The sequence below is a fragment of the Ambystoma mexicanum genome, chromosome 1p, assembly GCF_040938575.1.
Source record: "Ambystoma mexicanum isolate Mex_15411 chromosome 1p, UKY_AmexF1_1, whole genome shotgun sequence".
Taxonomy (NCBI): Eukaryota; Metazoa; Chordata; class Amphibia; order Caudata; family Ambystomatidae; genus Ambystoma; species Ambystoma mexicanum.
Window position 1 is genome coordinate 982,076,258 of NC_090921.1, and position 18,211 is coordinate 982,094,468.

At 46.9% G+C, this 18,211-nt stretch overlaps 1 protein-coding gene and 1 long non-coding RNA gene across 5 annotated transcripts in view; one reads left to right on the top strand and one right to left on the bottom strand.

Moving 5' to 3' along the window:
• KIFC3 (kinesin family member C3) overlaps positions 1-18,211 on the bottom strand; it is a 632,740-nt gene that overhangs the window by 243,448 nt on the left and 371,081 nt on the right. The window lies entirely within an intron of this gene.
• Positions 784-5,517, top strand: LOC138582745 (uncharacterized). Its single transcript, XR_011305069.1, has 2 exons — positions 784-903; positions 4,698-5,517. It is a non-coding gene; the product is annotated as an uncharacterized lncRNA (long non-coding RNA).

Genomic DNA, 18,211 nt, shown 5'->3' on the forward strand with positions numbered 1-18,211 from the left:
AGTTGGAGCTGCACAAGTCGCCCACAAGCCTAGCCATTGTAAATGCTATTAGGAAAAGTGTCTTGACACCGAGAAATTTCCCGTCAGTTGGTGACTCATCATATGTTCCTCTAGAGTACAACCCCCATGATCCTTCACCGCTGACAATGCTGGCTAGGGATCATGGGATTGAAAGTCCAAAACAGATGGAGGGCCACATAATTGAGGCTCATCCAGTAGGCCAGGCTCAAGAGTGAGATCCTTGGAGGAGGCAACCAGTTTCTTCACTGGCCCGGCTAGAGTAAAACCTAGAAGGAGCCAGTGTCCTAACCCGCACAATGACTTACAGGTCCAACCTCCCCAAAGTTGTTATGGTCCTTTTATTTGACCAGTAATGACACCAGTAATAGTACTGCTCTGGTATTCCTTTGATAATGGTACCCGTGTGTTGTAATACTATACCATAATATATATTATGGTATATAATGCGGAGGCCAGTGATGCAACTCCATGTTGTACTGGCCGCCGCACCTACGTTGGACACTTTCCGTCCAAAGCAGATTCGAAATCTGCATTGCGCACCATAAATCCTCATTAGCTGCAGGAAGACAGCGTTTCTGAAAACTCTTTGTATTGCTTGACAAAAATCGCCATTTGTTTCCTGACTCCATTGGCCTCCATGAGGCAGTTGCCTTTCCACGATGGCCGCCCGAAAATCTGCCCTGGAATCTACAGCCTTCTGCAGGCTGCATTCGCTGTGATTGGCTCCCGGAATCCTCTTCAGCCAATCACCCACGCGGGCAAGCGAACGCCGGCACACCCACTAAGGCTGCTCAACAAGGCAGCCCTGTCTTGAGCTGACAGGGCACGGGGCTACGAACGCTGCTCCACCTTCATAACACTGCCTGCAGAGCACTCATCTGGGTAAGTGGTAGCCCGGCTCCTTGTTGTACCAAGGTCTAACCTCTACCCATGCTCATAACATTACCGGAACCTTGAGTTGTGCTAAACACGTGTCTTGCACCGCATAGGACTTTCCACTTTCTTGCAACCTTTCCGTCCCGTATGACTAATTTCATATGCGCATTAAGCACTGTTTTTATATACTATCTGCTTAGCATATTGTGCAATATCTTTAAATTCCTGAGAATTGTTTAGCGATACACTGCATCTGACTTGCGCACCCGGCATTGTCTATCCACCATGCTCCCACAGTCAGCCACTCTAGGCCTGTTGCACACGGCCACTGCCAGTCATTTGTAAGGCATTGCCCAGCTTTTGTGCTTCCTCAGGGCGCCTTCTCATGATGCAGCCTGAGTATATTGCCATAATGCCTGCTAGCATAATGTGTACTTGTATTTAGATTGTGAATATTGGGCCGCAGCATCCAATCTTTGTACCTCGTATTGCCTACTCACTATGTCGCCACAGTTTGCCTTCCTAGGTCCGTTGCACACTGCCACGGTTAGTGAACTGTAAGGCATTGTCCCTCTTTTGTGCACCTTAGTGTGCCTTCACATAGTGCCGCCCGAGTATATTGCCACACTGCCTGTTAGCATACTGTGTACTTGTACTTGGATTGCGCAATTAGAATACTGTGCCTCAGCACCCAATTGGGGTATATTGCACCACCCATTCGCATAACACTCATCGTGCCGCCACGGATTGCCATTCTTCCATGTGCTTATGTCCCTTGATGGTCAACAGTAGTGCACAGCTCTCCTTAGTCACTAAAAGGCTTTGTACCTTTGATACACACTCACTACTGTGCATCATATACGAGTATCCTAATGCATATACATTTGCCTATCCTGCCCATACTACACTTCGCCACTTACGTACTACTCACCTTACAGGCCTTATCCAGGTCACCGTTCAGCCCAATTACTGCCCAGCACTACGCACAGACCGCCACTACAACGTGCATAACCGCACCTCACGAGCCACCACCCCCACTCAACATGTCAGATCCCAATCCCCATTTAAACTCGCCGGCTCTCTGGCTACATCACTTCACCACCAAACCCACCCCTAACCAACCTTGCCCTACCTTCATTAGGAACTCCAGGCTCTGCTCGCGCCTGTACCACATACCAGGCATCCAATCCACCAATCTTGACTTTCTTGCAATCACTGAAACGTGGCTGCACACGGCTTCAGGCCCTGCCTTGACCTTGGCCATCCCCAACAACTATTCCATCATCAGGTGCGACAGGGATACTAATCAAACCAAAGGGGGCGGTTTAGTCTTTATATTTAAGAGTTTGCTAAAACTCAGAGCTGTCAACAGCCTGCAGTTGCCTTCAGCGGAACTCCTTTCTGTCAAAATACTGATCTCACCCAATCACACTGCGTCAGTGCATCTCATATACAGGCCACCGGGACCTGCCTCCTCCTTCGTGGAGGACATCTCTTCTATACTAGCTACTAGCACCAAGCCTAATTCTCAAGTCATATTACTGGGCGACTTTAACTTAGGATACCTAGACACTAATGATAGTAAAGCCATTGACATTGCTAGTGCTCGGACCGACTTCAGCCTTTCCCAACATATTAGAGAACCCACCCATATCAAGGGGCGCACCATTGACTGGGTCTCTGACATGAACTGTGCGCTCAACATAACCTCCATCTCTCCATGTGTTTGGTCTGACCACCACATAATACCGTTTACCATCAATTCCAGCCCACCTATTGACAAACCTAACCTTGCCCCGCCCACCTACACGCGCAACAAGAAGGATATCTCGGCTGAGAAATCACTCCCACTTATCCTCTCCTTATTGAACACTGCTACATCTACATGCTCGGACCCTTCTGTACTAGTAGATACCTACAACTGTTATGTTAAAAGCTCTCAACACAATTGCCCCTCTTAAACTGCGCAAACAAAAACCTCGTAACCACCTTAATTCCTGGTACACCCCTCTCCTGAGTGAACTGCGCAAAGAAAAATGAAAAGCTGAGGCCCATTGGAAAAGCTCACCCTCGCTAGTCAAAAACATCCTCACCACAGCTTCCCTTACCTACAAAGAAGCTATCCTATCAACTAAAAAATAAGTGTATAACAATAGGATTATACAAGCACAAACAAAGACCAAGAGGAACTCTAAGATCCTCAAGGAACTGGAGTCTCCAGTCGCCCCTCTCGTTACGTGCAACCCTGACGCGGAGGGGTGCTCTAACATCCAAAAGGCACTATTAGACAAAATTGCCTTGCTACAAGCCGAAATTAATACTAAAAAAAGCCACCTTTCAGACTCAACTGGTTACCCCTCATCTTACAAAACCCCCCCACCTAAGCACTCATTCAAACCTTTTAAGTTCACCCCCCCTTTCATTAAGGAAGTTGAAAATATTCTGAAGCTCAAGCCTTCCAATTGCCAAGGAGATGCTTGCCCTGCTCCGGTTATAAAGGAAGCTGCACATGATCTCGCCCCTTTCATTATCGCCTTCATTAATGCCTCTTTCAAATCAGGTCTGTACCAGATAACCTTAAGGATGCTTGGGTCATCCCCCTTATCAAAAAACCAAACTTAGCTCCCAGCAACCTGGCTAACTACAGGCCCATCACCACGGTGCCTTACTTAAAATTCTGGACCGAGCAGCTTATCTCCAAATCCAGGACTATCTTGATACTAACAACTTATTAGGGCTCAGACAATCCGGTTTCCATCCCAGACACGGCACGGAGACTGCCCTGATTGATCTGAAAACCCAAATCAAGGATCTGAAAGGCAAACAAGCACTTTTGCTCCTCCTAGATCTCTCAGCTGCCTTTGATTTGGTTGATCATCAAATCCTCTGTCATCTCAAGATTGCTGCTCACATCTCTGACGCACCGATATCCTGGATCAGCTCTTTCCTTACAAACAGATCCAAGAGGGTCTTCTCCCCCCTAGCTGCAGCTGACCCGGCACATGTCCCATGTGGAGTCCCTCAAGGCTCTTGTGTATCTCCCACGCTTTATAACGTGTTTACTAAACCGCTCATTGATATATTGGACTATCTCGGTGTCTCCTACACCAATTATGTGGATGACACCCAGATACTCATCCCCATCACTGGCGATTATGTAACCGATGTCAAAGCACTAAATGCAGTCTATACTGTCATCCAGGCCTGGATGGCTCATCACGGGCTATGCCTTAATGATGAAAAAAACTGAGTTACTCATCCTAGGCTCTCAGTCCAAACTTGCTAAATTAGATTCTAAATACAAATCTATCATTATCGATGGCAACATTATCAAGTCACTAATGTCACCAAAACACTTGGTATTTACCTAGACTCCACTCTTTCTCTCAACAGACAAACAAATTATTACTTCAGCGTTTGCCTATACCTGTAAACTGATCACAGCGTGCCATCCCTTCTTGACAATGGGCAACTGTTTAATCCTGGCTAGAACTCTCATGTCCAAAATCGATTATTGCAATACCCTATATCTAGGGACGAGCCAAAGAAATCTCGATAAACTTCAAGTCACGCAGAACAATGCTATAAGGGCAGCTCTCAATGTCCCCAGGCGTTCCCACATCTCATCCACCAGACGCAACCTGCATTGGTTACCCATTACCCACCCCATTACCCTCAAAGCACTCACCCTAACTCACAAAGCCCAGAATAACGCACCTGCCTACTTGTCCACGTGCTTTACACAACACACTGCAACCAGACCCTTGTGTTCGGCCCAGGTTCACACCAACTATTCCCAGTTTCAAGATGCAGACAGCCAAAGGCTCGAGCTTCCCAGTCCTTGCGACCAAGCTGTGGAACTCTGTACCGAATGCTCTCAGAAATGTTCCTGCCTTCCAATCCTTCAAAAATGAAACCAAACTGTGGCTTTATGAACAGGATGCCCTGGCCACCCCACTGTAAACTAGGCAACTGTTAGCAGTAAACTGCCTGCACACTGTATATACTGTATGCGTTGGTTTGTTCTGTTCTTCTTGCAAATGTCATACCCTCCCTGTAGATATGTATAAATTTAATGTACCTATTACTGTAACCTGTAACTTGCCTTCTAAACATGCGCCCAGATGCCCCTGGGCAGGGTGCGCACTATAAATAAACAAAATACAAATACAAATAATCCCGTGTTTTTCCCAGTTTCAAGATGCAGACAGCCAAAGGCTCGAGCTTCCCAGTCCTTGCGACCAAGCTGTGGAACTCTGTACCGAATGCTCTCAGAAATGTTCCTGCCTTCCAATCCTTGGAACTCTGTACCGAATGCTCTCAGAAATGTTCCTGCCTTCCAATCCTTCAAAAATGAAACCAAACTGTGGCTTTATGAACAGGATGCCCTGGCCACCCCACTGTAAACTAGGCAACTGTTAGCAGTAAACTGTCTGCACACTGTATATACTGTATGCGTTGGTTTGTTCTGTTCTTCTTGAAAATGTCATACCCTCCCTGTAGATATGTATAAATTTAATGTACCTATTACTGTAACCTGTAACTTGCCTTCTAAACATGCACCCAGATGCCCCTGGGCAGGGTGCGCACTATAAATAAACAAAATACAAATACAAATAATCCCGTGTTTTTCTGTTAGTTGGAGAGATACTAGGTATGAATATATTAGCACCCTGGAAGGGGGCGCCGGCCAATCCAGATGCGCGGAACGTGGGCTGTATTGTCTGGTACAAGCCCTGAGCTGTTTCAGACAGGGTCCTCTGCCTTACCTGGGGTGCTAGGGCATGAACAGTGTTCTGTGAGGCTGTGAGGAATTTGGAACATTGTTCTGAGAGGAATTAGATCATCCACACAGTGGGTGTGCAATCGCCTGGGCTTTTTTGAAATTCCATATGAAATTGAATGTTGGTAGATCAAACTCCGGAATATGTGTGGGGCTAATCCGCACACATTTTCCTATGCTCACCGCATGACAAACACATAGACCTGTGTACTCTGGGTTGACATAGCCTTCAGGCGCAGTCCTCCCATCACATTTAGTTGGAATGTGACACACGTGTACATCAAGGCATCTCAAAAGAGGGAGGTCAAAACCTTCCTCCGGCCATGGCCAGCCCAATTAAATAACAATGGCTCCATGGATCCGCCCTATCCTTTATAGGACCTGCTTGTGGCAGCTACGCATACTGATGAGTTAATTTAAGCAGGCCCACAAGAGGCCTGGTCGCAGGGCTAACAAAAGACAGGAAACCCCCACCACCCAAACTCCTTTGTTATGCACTGTGTCAACCTGAAGCCAGCTCTCGCCTCTCAGTATCAAGGGCAGAGACCCATCATGTCTAGTACATGTGTTTACAGTAGGCAACCCCCACAGGGGGACCCAATTCAGAGGGTAGGAGTATGTTACTTGATGGAGATGGAAAGTCTGTTCTTGCCACAGATTCAAGAGAGACCTGCCACTTTAATCAGGAACCACATAGAGTTCAATTAACCAGAGCGAACCTTTGATCCACAGACCGGAAGATGGGAAGTATTTAGTATTACATGTTTTCACCACTTTACCTTTTCTGTTGCAAAGCACACTGGTTATGCCCTCAAGCATACAGGAGATTGTTGGAGGGCACCCAGGATTGGTTAATTATGGTAGGCTTAGCCTACACCAATCTCAGAAGCTGCAAAGTGCCCTGAAACGCACTCGACCGTCGAGCACAAACAACTTCTACAAGCACAAAGTACATTGTGGTCCTGTCCCGCTGGTCCTTCTCCGAAGGCCCCTAGTGACATTTCACGACTCATTGCTCCCTTTATGTTGAAACCATGTATCCTTGAACTATTGTGATTAATTACTATACCGACTATCATCCTGTCATATGAAGAGTGCATCCCTTTTCCTTCTTGAAACGCTCTGTCCTCTGCATTCCTTTACAGGGTGGGTTGTATTTTGTAGTGTGCTAGAACGGTCTGTTGTGATAAAAAAAGTAGATATTTTTATACAACCTTAACTGGACAGTCCCTTTTATCATATTTGTATTTCCGTTGTGTTGCCACTAACCAACGATCCATGATCTTGCGGAGATAAGCCTGCAGTCTCGTCCACGTGACCAAAATTGGACAAGGTTTATAATTTTCTTGTGTTTCCAATCTGTTCTGGTCCCTTCTGGTGTACTAGGTGTGGATGATTTAGAAACAGATATTCACCCCTGGACCACTGGTGCCCCGGAAGTTGATTCTTCACAGAGGCTTTACAGATCGCAGAAGCAGTGTGCTGTTATCTGTCCTTCTATTGTTCGCTTCCAGGATGCAGTTCAGTTTTCTTTTCCAACTCCGCCCTTCCCTCTTACCCTTCATTTTGGTAGTTCCTGGGTAGAAGCAACATTTCTCTTTTTTACTCAGCAGTGCTTGTGGCCTCCCCTCCCTGTAGTACCTACACAGGACATTCCTTACCCTGTTTGTGTCTTGTTGCTTGTTCATTTCTTCTCCTCTTGCTGGTGTGCCTGAACTGGAACAGAGTTTTCCCAATTTTTCTCATCTCATTGGCTTCCTCTTTCAAGTCATTACTTGGCATGAGGATGATCCTGGCACTCTTTGCTTAATTTTCTTTTTTTTTTGCTTAAAATGTAATGAATGGAACCCAACATGGTTTAGTCTAAAAACCACTATCCAAAATACCCACTGTATTTCATATCTCTGTCCCTTAGACAGATTCCTGTTGTGTCCAGGCAAGTCACAGTTCGTATTAGATAATTAACTCCCCCCCCCCTTTTTTTTTTAAATGGAAAAGTCACCGTCCGACGTCTCTGAAGGGCATTGGACTGCTCCTCAAGAAGGGGCTTTGAGCCTATGCAGGGGTTTGTCAATTTCAAGCAGCATGCATTCATTATTTTCTCTCATCCTTTGTCCCCCCCTCTCATTATACTTAAACTTGAGTTCAGTGCTAACAGCCCTGCCAATGCCAAGGATTTTGTGCTGCCATCCAATCCGTAACCTGACACATCAGGAGTACCACTCCTGGGGTCCGTTCATCATTCCCGTCATTTTTGTCGTGCTGTGGAGTCTGCCATTGTGTATGGATTGGAACTGGGACCACACTCCCTCTTTGACTGCCACGCAGTTCCAGGAAGGTCCTGGCAGCCGGCTTGGTTCCTTCCGAGCCCACCACCGCTGTCACCATTGCCGTACCGGGGGCTTGCAGGACCAAGGTGAGAGGTTGTCTTGGTAGGCTTCCCCGGGGTTGCGTGCTTTCCACATATGGAGTCTGAGCCACCCCCCCCTTTGACTTCTTACAGACTCTGGCTCTGTGGCCACCGGGACCCTCTCCCTTCACAGAGCTCCACTTGTGTCAGCTGAGGGTTCGCTGCTAGGTCGACTGCGCATATAATCCAACTGCCAAACCCCAAATGAACGGTCAGGTATAAGGCCCTGGAAAGGTAATCCGCCATAAGCTGGAATGTGGCTGGTCGATGAAGTGTAATGAAGAGTAGGGCTGGAGAGCCAGGAACCACCCTATGATTAGAGTCCTTGTGAACAGCCTACCACAGTAAGGGGGCGTGGTCCGCGAAGAGGGTGAAACACCTACCGGATAGATAATACAGCAGGGATTCCATCCCCCCTTTTCATTGCTAAACATGTTCTTTTGACCGTAGAAAACGGTACTTTGCAGGGTAGGTGTTTTCTGCAGATAAAACAAAACTAATGCGCCGTAAACCCTCCTGAGCACCTTGAGAGAATACAGCTCAAACTGAATCCAGATGCGTAGTTTTGCAGAAAGAATGGTTTCCTAAAGTCCGGGCAGCTCAGTAGAGGCTGTCTTGTGATGATATCCTTCAGTTGTTGAAAAGCTGCTTTGGCAAAGTAGCCATCCTGTAGATTGTGTTTGTAGGTGCCTCATAAGGAGTCCGTAAGAGTCACAATGACAGAGAATAGCAGACTGAACCTCCTGTAGTAGCTTACAAAACCCAGAAAGGTGTGCATCTTGCAATAGTTGGTCAGATCCGGTAAGCAGGCTATGGTTTCTACCTCGTCTACTTGGGCTGTATTTCTCGGTGTCCCACCGTGTAACCTAGAACCAGTGTATGGTAAGCAAACAGAACAGTCTTCTTGGGGTTAATCTTGAGACTGGCTTCTTTAAGGGTCTGGATGATTCGGGTTAGATGTGCCAAATGTTACTGCCATGTTCTACTGAACATGGTCGTCTAGGTATGCCGCAGCATTTTGCTCATGTGGTTGGAGCAGTGATTCCAATTAGCCATTGGAACGTGGCTGGTGCTCCGTGAAGTTTGAATGGTAGCACTTTGAAGTGGAATAGTCCTTGCAGTTTTATTTCATCTCGCTGCCAATGGGGTACTTGCTAGTAGCCATTGGTTAGGTCTATGGTGCTCAAAGATTGGGAATGTCCTAGTTTGTAGATCAATTCGTCCACCCTGGGCATAGGGTAAGCTTAATATGAGGAGATCTTGTTTAGTTGTCTAAAGTCCATGCTAAACTAGGTAGATCCATCCGGTTTGGGAACAAACAATGGGTGAACACCATAGGCTGGTTGACTTCAATAATGTCCAGTTTTAACGGTAATGACCCAAAATGTCGCCCTCACAATTATGACTTTTTTTTAAGACCCCCCCTTACACCATATATATATATCTGGGGGGTACGAAATATAATAGTAATATGGGGTATTACAGGGGGAGACCCCTGCATATGTATGTGGTGTAAGGGGGGGGTTTAAAAAAAGTGCAAAAACGTCTGCATTTTTGGCCGTCGTAATAAAAGTGGTTGCAATAATCACACAGATCCGTTTTAACATTTCTTTTATTTCCTCCTTTACTTGGTTACGTTTGGCTTCTGGGAGCCTATAAGGACGGAGTTGCACCGACTGGTCTTGCGTGGTATGAATGGCGTGTTCGCACAATGAGTATGTATGCTGGAGCACACCTGTTGAAAAGGGGCTAAATGTCTAACCCCTTCTTGTTTCTGTTCAGATGAGGGCGGATTCCGCCATTGTACGTCTTAGAAACTGTCCAACGGCCTTGTAGGGAACATGGCAGGCATGTTTGTTTCGCCGCAATTAAGGCCACTGAAGGTATGGGTTCTATCAATTTCTTTTGGAGGTTTACATGGTAGATCTCCCCAGTTTTCCTTCAGTTCGGTTGAGAGATCAGATAGTTAACAGGCCCCATGCTCTTCAGGGCGTCGTATGGACCACTCGACTGTCAACATTTTGTTGTCACTGGTGGGTGAACAGCACCAAACACTGTCGCTGGGGTGGAACTTTCTTACGCAGGTCTTTGCGTCAACAGTATTTTCCTTACACCCTTTGTGCATGACCCAAATTGGTTTCGGCCATCACCCTAAGGGATTGTAGACAATCTTTCAGCTTGGCCACATACTCAGTTAGGGCTTTCTTTTCTGGTCGTTCCCATTCTTTTCTGACTGTATCCAAGATAGTAAGAGGTTGTCTTCCGAATAACAGCTTGAAGGGCGAAAATCCCATTGAGGACTGCGGCGTATCCTGGAGTACCATCAGTACTGTTAGGAAAGATTTCCCTTAATTTATGGACCCCCCAAACATTTTGCTTTTGTTTGGCTAACCTCACCTGACTTTTTCCAGTGGAGTCCAGCCTTCAGATGCGCTCCTCTGGGCTTTTGATGATCTGTTATGGGGAAACAAACGTCCTTCAGACTGTCAGTACTGGGAAACTAGGTTTCCCTTAGTCTTGGACTATGTTGCCATTTCTTGGTAACTTTTAATCTAGGTTTCAAGTACCTTAAAGGGTGAGGAGCGAAGTATTCAGATAGTTTTCCATGAAGTTCTCCATAGGTAACAGTGTCTACATTCATCAGCTCCCCTGCTATGTCCCTGACCGCAGGGCCTACTGTCATGAATAAGGTGTTGTTTAGTCTTGCGTCATCAATTAGGCCGATTGCCCCTGCATAGAACTTAAAATCCCTTAGCCATATGACCCACCTGGGTCCCAAATTGGAAGTGTCTCTGATATCAAATGGACCAGGTATAGGCATGTTTTGAGAGGTGTTACCTGATCCTTGAGCCTGTTGTGGATCATCCACCAAAGCTCCTACTCCTCCTGATGAAGATGTCACTGGGCTTTCAGGAGATGACATGGTTTTGAGGGCTTGTGTGATTCAACCAGTGACTGTGTACTGTCCAGGGTCCACTTCTCTGCTGTGCCTTACAATGCTGCTATACTGCAGCCTGGATGTACGTGCTACTTCCTCATGAAGCACGTGAACTTCATAAACCACGTGTAATGTGCGGCTGTGGTGTGTGCGCCTCCTCGCGCCTAGAGCCGCTGTGTGGCTGTCCGTGAGGGACTTTCCCTTTCCTCACGGGACCTCCCACTGTTTGCCAGTTTATAAACGCCTGTCGTGGCGAGTGGTAGAGGAGGGGGGGCGGGGTTGCCTCTCTCAACACACTCCCGTGTGCTATGGCCTCCACGTGGCCTGCTAAACCCTCCCGTGCTGCGTACCTACTGGAGCCTGCATCCGCTGTCCTTGCGGTGCCCCTCAGCAGGGGCCTCCTTCACAAGAGGAGCGCTGACGCGCCGCTCAACCGCGGTCCTCTGCGTGCCTTCCCGGGCCTCAGGATTGGAGGTGCGCCGACACGCTTCAAACCGCTCGACTGCAGGCCTCCCTGGCACGGGTGGGTGTCGAACACCCCTCGTCGCCAGCTGTCAGGTTTTGCTCGGTACCTTAAACCGACATCAGGACATATTACGCAGGAGCTGGGATAACGGTCATCTTCTTTATTTAACAACTTGGCAGTTACTGCCGGAACCCCCGGAGCTCCCCTCCCTCACCCAACGTCACTTCCCTTACTACGGGAGGAAAAGGACCACAACGGCAGTCCACCCACATAGACACCCTCTAAGGATTTGTAACCGTAAGCTCAATCCAGAGAGGGATCCTCACCTTACTCCTGGAATAGAAAAAATGCAGTTCACTTTTGGTCCAGTTGGATACTAGCCTTACACTACTGATGTTGGCAACCCACTAATCCTTGTGTCTGTTCATTCGCCCAACAGGCCACACTTGTACTCCCTTAACTCTGCCCCCCCTCTAGGGATTGGTGCTACCAATCAGTAACCGGACACATTGGGAGTCCCTCTCCCCGGGGTCCATTCTTCTTGGGCCTCATTTTTGTTGTGAGTCTGCCATGTGTGTCCACCATTATGGATGGAGTTGTCCCACTGCTGCGTCTGCCATTGTGGATGGAGTGGAGCTTGGGCTTTGCACCCTCCTCAACTGACCAGGCCGTTCCAGGAAGGTCCTAACGGCTGGCTTTGTTCCTTCTGAGCCCGCAGTCACCAAAGGTGCGTTGCTGTCCTGGGGGCTTGCAGGACCAAGGTGAGAGCGTTGGTCTTGATCAGTGGTCGAAGTGAGCGGGAGCGGTCGGGAGCGGTGCTCCTCTACTTTTTTAAATTACCTTTTACAGCTCCTATACTTTTATTTTAAAAAGAAACCGTTCCGAAATGGTTTCGTTTTAAAATTAAAGTGTAGGAAGCAGTTGAAACTTGCCCTTTCAGTGCACTGCACTGAACGTTCCCTTAAACAGCAGGTGCAAGTGTTTGGGGGTGTGTATTGTGTGTGGGAGGGGACGTGATAATGGGGTTTGTGGGGAGTTGGTGCAAGCCAGCAGGGACCATAGCTCCACTACTTCTTTTCGTACACTTCGACCACTGGTCTTGATGGGGTTCCCCGGGGTGGTGTGCTTACCGTATACAGAGTCAGAGCCGTCCCCCTCCGACTTCGTACAGACTCTGGGTCTGTGGATGCTGGGACACTTTCCCTTGACAGGGCTCCACCGGCCGTTGTGTTGGCCGAGGGTTCCCTGCTAGCTGAGGGTTAGCTGCTAGGTCAACCTCAGGGGGGGGGGGGGGGGGGGGGCAGATTAAAGAGATGGGGTTGAATTTCCCAGTAAAGGTGTTTGGGTTACTGCTAAAATAAAGCATGTGTAACAACAATGTTTCTTCAGTAGAGCCAGCTTTCATACAAATATCGCAACACTGACGTTTTGATTTTGGTATGCACAGTGGTGCTTAAGCAACACCATATGGCCAAAACAATGCTACAGGAAAGGAGAGAAGAGAAAGTAGCACTGAAGAATATTTGATTGGCCTGGCAATGCTTGTGGTATGTATTGGCTGAAATACCATTTGGGTTTTTTGTTTTTCACCATATACACCAATGAGGGGCTGTTTTGATAACAATTTGTGCCAATCAGGAGTTCGAATTTTGGGAATGTTCTTTATTTCCGCAGCTCGCCGTGCTTCGTTCCACCATCATGTCTCAGCGCAGATACAGGTAAAACGTAGAGCTCGCTCCCCATTAAAGATCCCCTACAACCATACAGTGCTCCATAAAAGGAGGTTCTCCAACAGAGAGGAGATTGGAGGTCACGCCCTGGAAGGCCCACATTCCTCTCCCCACAGAATGACTGATGGCAGCAGAGTGCAAAGTCCCACTGTTGCCTGTAAAATGGATTATGATGCAGAATCTCTCAGTGTCGGTCATGGAGTCACAGCCAGTCTCAGCGCCAGTCAGTAACAGTCATCACAGCCCCAGAGCCCCCACAAGGGGCCTCACTTGGTTTGAGAATTTGTGGTATGCGAGTAAGTTGCACTCTGTTATTAAGCATGAAACTTGCAGACAAGCACTTTCCATGAATGCTGCTCAATTTCATTTTCAGCCAGATCTGGGCGTGCGACTTTCGCACTACTGGCTTGCCTTTACACAAGTTATAACTCGCATGTTTACAGGATTGTGGATACTTTTTGTATGGTCTTGGCTAGTAGACTGGTGCTGGATCGCGGTACAGCACTATATACTCAAATTGCTACCAAGCAGTACACGCCCTCCTACATGTGGTCTCAGACACCATGTATGCCGGTATCATATTTCAGAGTGCTACGGTCCAGTAGTAAATGGATTGTTGGGTGTTGCACCATTGTGTTTGGCATGGTGTACGGTCTTATGTAATTGGAACCTGAAGGAAAGTTAACATTACTGAGGATCATGCCGGATAGTACAGCGGTCAAAATAATTGTATGGCTTTCCCCAGCAGGCTGTATAAGCTGCAGGCTTCATGCCTCTGATGTCAATCTAAAATGTTGGAAGTATTTCATCAACCAGTAGAGGCTAACATCTTTTGTAATAATAGTCACGCGATTAACAGCCCTTCATCTTGCCTGTTCTTTGAGCTGGACAGGTTAAATAAGTGTGCCTGTTCTTGTAAAATGCAGTGGAAAGTAAGTACAAAAAAGTATTGGTTTTGTTAATGCTCGTTTAGTCGGGTAACAACATTAGACAGCATGTTGTTTATGCATACAAACCCTGTTATTTTGCCAAGCAGGACTCTTAATACGAATATATATCTTCAGATTGCTGAACATGGAGCAAGAGAGGATGGTGGGCTGCAAAGAACAGGTTTTCCGCAGAACAGGTTTTAAAAGTCTGACTGATCATAGTTTCTATCTGCCATGCAGGTAATATTCAAACTAATATGGCAACAGAATTTGTGGACCTATTCTCAAGTAGAATTTCTGTAATTGTCACTGAAGGACAGATTACAAGAAGAGTGGCTGCAGTACAGTGGAGTTTGGTGAAATGCGAGAGTATTTAAAAATCTATATACCTTTGGACACTGCGGAAAACGAGAGAAAGACAGATTGTAAACTATCTCCATCTGTCCCATTTCAAAAGCACCTCGGACCTGCGAGGGGTCAGAGTAAAGGCGACACAGGCACCAGGTAAGTTGTTTCACAATTCGTTTCATTTAAATTATAAAGGGGGTTGGGAAACGTCTTACTATACCCAACTCTGTTAGCAGTTTCCCTACCTCAACAAAACTAATTAATGATACCGTCCTTGTCGGAATGTCCACATCACTATCCTGTGTCCAAACCCTAATCGGACTCTCGCACTCAATTGCTGCAAAACTACTACCAGGTTAAATAATATAGGTTTGTCCACTTTCCTACAGCCTGCCTCTACTTAATACCATATTCATATTAGAAGGCTCAGCAACTCGAAATAGCCAGTTTCAGTATTTGAAACTAAATGGCACAAAGATATAAATATAATGTGCTTTTTTTCCTTCACGCTCTATTTGGAAAGTGCCTGCCTTCCTTCAGTGTGGAGTGGATCTGTTCGTGCCAGGGGGACAGCTCCCTTCCCCTGGACTTTCCTCGTATTGTGTTATTCTTTTAAAAAAACGATCAAAATGTCCAAGGGGATAATCCCCTTGCTTGGGCTTTCCTGTGGAACGCCAACACACGCGTCAGTTAATCCTTTATTTGGACTTCCTTAGTGTCCGATGGGTATCCGGTCATATTTTCGAAAACTTATTTTCGAAAGGCAATTTCGTCGAAAACATTTTGCTGAAATGTTTTCGAATGTATTTTTTTTTTACATTTATATATATTTTTTGGGGTTTCGTTAGTAAAAAAAAGTGTTAAAAAAAGAGGGTTTGGGGGAACCCCCAGTGTTAAAGGTTTTGGGGCACCCCCCACCCCCATTTTTTTTTTAAAAAAAAAAAACGTCTTTTTTTCCGGCAAAATGTTTGAGAACCTGGCATTCGAAAATAAGCCATTCGAAATAGTCACTATAAACCCTTGCTATACTCTTCTATGCTGAACTGCCATGATTCTCTTGTCCCATCTATAAGCTGGGGAAGACTCATGCACTATTGCTCTCTCCAAAAGGCATGTCCTTTTTAATGGTGCTTGTTTATTTGGGGTTTCCTTGGTAAAGTGGGCTTACTCATCTTCCCCGTTTAACACTTTAACCACAAACGTAACAGTTAATTTCTTTCCTTTGCCTTTATAGCTGTATTCCTTGTTCAGGTAAAGTTTTACGTGGGTGTAATAGTTTCAAGTTAACGGCTTGGGCCAAGAACCCCAGTTCCTTCCCCACACTGTACCTCTCACTTAAGCACCGCAGCCCGGGTCTCTTCTATACGGTCTGCGGTGTCGAACTGGCAACCAGCGACGCCATTCCTGGTTTCCAGCCAGACGCTGCCGACCCCAGCGTGTGAAGGGTCCGTCGTCCTCTTGATTTCCCTGGCCCTCCAGCTGGCTCGTATTAGGATGAGTAGTGTGGGCCCCCCTTTGCACCTGTCCCCCCAACATTCCCTGGTACCTGCTACTAGGCAAAAATAACACAGACACTTTTGTACGTGGAAAATTATTGGCCGTAGGCTTGTTTTTATTTTCTACAGAAAATAACAACCACTCACTCATCATAACAAACCAAAATGACATAATTCGCTTTTGGGCACCTCGTGTCCAGGGTTTGTGGATGCCCAGCCTGGTCCTAGGCTGTTCTTCGTTACCCAGGGGCATCCGTTCCTGGACACGTGCCGCCACACCTGAGTGGGTGTTACCTAGGCCGCTCAGGTCCCCCCAAAACGAGACCTATCTACAACCCCGGTCTGCTAGGGCCCTAAAAATTTTAGCTGTAAATACTGCCATCCCTTTGTTGGACAGGTGTATTCCGTCTTGGTGGAACCATTCTGGATTGTTCTGTGACATACTGTGTTTTATAAACTGGAGGCCGGTACCTCTACAATACTTTTCTATTGTATGTTCAGCTTTTTCCTTGACGTCTCGATGGCGTGCCTCCTATGTGCACCGTACCATACCCTGCGAGGTAAGATCTCTGACATAAAAATCTCAGTTTTCCACCAGAAGTGCGCAATGGCCTTTAAAGATTTGCACATGCTACGCATCAACGCCCCTCTGTTGGTCCTGACTAAGTCATTACCCCCCAAATGTATTACCAGATATTCCGGCGGGTCCCTGAACCCGATCGGGTCGGATAGCCTGTCGTGGATGTCCTCCCAGTGCATTCCTGGGAGGCCCCACCATGATGTGATTGTCTTTTTGAATTGCAGCCCCTCTTTGTAGTCTTCAATCCACCTGCCTGCCCTCGTCACGAAGGAATGGCCGACTATCCACGCCGACTTGTAAGGGCCCGTATCTGTGAGGGGTGGGAGGGAGAGGAATCATATTAAGCTTTCCCTCACGTATCTTTTGAAGCATTGCGATCTCCACCCTCCAATTTTTTTCACCCGTTCTGTACCTAGGCCTCCTACCCATGCTGATGTGGCTGCCCCTATTCTGAAAGAGTGGGTGCCAAATTCTGCTGCGTCCCACCCTGCCCTTGTGATAGTTTTCTTTAGCACTGCTTGGAATTGATATCTGCTGAGTGCCCTTCCGTCTTTATGAATCAATAGCTGCCCCCCAACTACTGGTCTTACCTCCAGGACTCCTGTGTTATGCATCTGGGACAATGATCCTGCTCTTTGATGCAATTTAGCTCTATTAGTCTCCCTTTCTGGTCCGTTTTTGATTTCCTAAGCAGTATTGACATACCTTTTGACCCGATGCTTATGTCATCTTTTGCCAGCCCGTCCCCTAATACCGTGTTACTGGCTACTAGCTCCCCAATCCTGAATGCCCCATAGTAAGCTAGTGCAAATGCTGCGCTAAATAATCGTGTCTCATACCCGTTGCTGCATGTGGCCTGCAACAACTGTAACAGCCTTATCACTTTCCTGAAATTTAGTGGCCTTCTGCTGTCTGCTTTCTTTCCTTCCAATTTCCCCCAACCTTTCATAGCGTATTTTAACCGTGAGCTATCTGTTGGATCTGGCAGCCCGGCTACCTTTGTTGTGTATGCCACTGCTGTCAAATGTGCAGCAGCCCAGCTCTTCCTTCTACCTTGTGCAAATGCTTTTTCCAAAAATTCACACGTTAGCAGTTGTAATATCACCAATCATTTGCACCCCCACTTCTTTTAACACCTCCATGACATGTTTCTTGTATTGCTTACCAGTCTTATATGTTATGGCGTTTGCTGCCAGCCGTTCAATCACCTGGCCTTGCTTTTCCTCTTCTTTTGAGTCAACCTTGTAGTTGACCATTTTTTCTCCAGTTTTCTTAATGGGACCCATGCCTTTTTTTTGGCGTAGGCGTTCCTATCCTTCTTGCCTCTGGTCTCAGTTTTCTGAATTTGTCCCACTGGAAACGAGACAAGGCGTCAGCAACCATGTTTGCTTCCCCGGCGATGTGTCTCGCCCTTAGACATACATTATTCCTCAGACAACCCAGCGTTATTGCCCTCATCAACTCCAGCACCAACGGGCATGATGCGCCTCCCTTATTTATGACCTGCACTACCGCCATGTTGTCTGACCATACGTTCAACTCTTTATCTTTCAGGTCTGCCTCCCACGCGCATAGCGCTACCCATATTGGGAACAGTTCTAACAACGTAATGCTGTTTGTCCATGCTGCCTCCC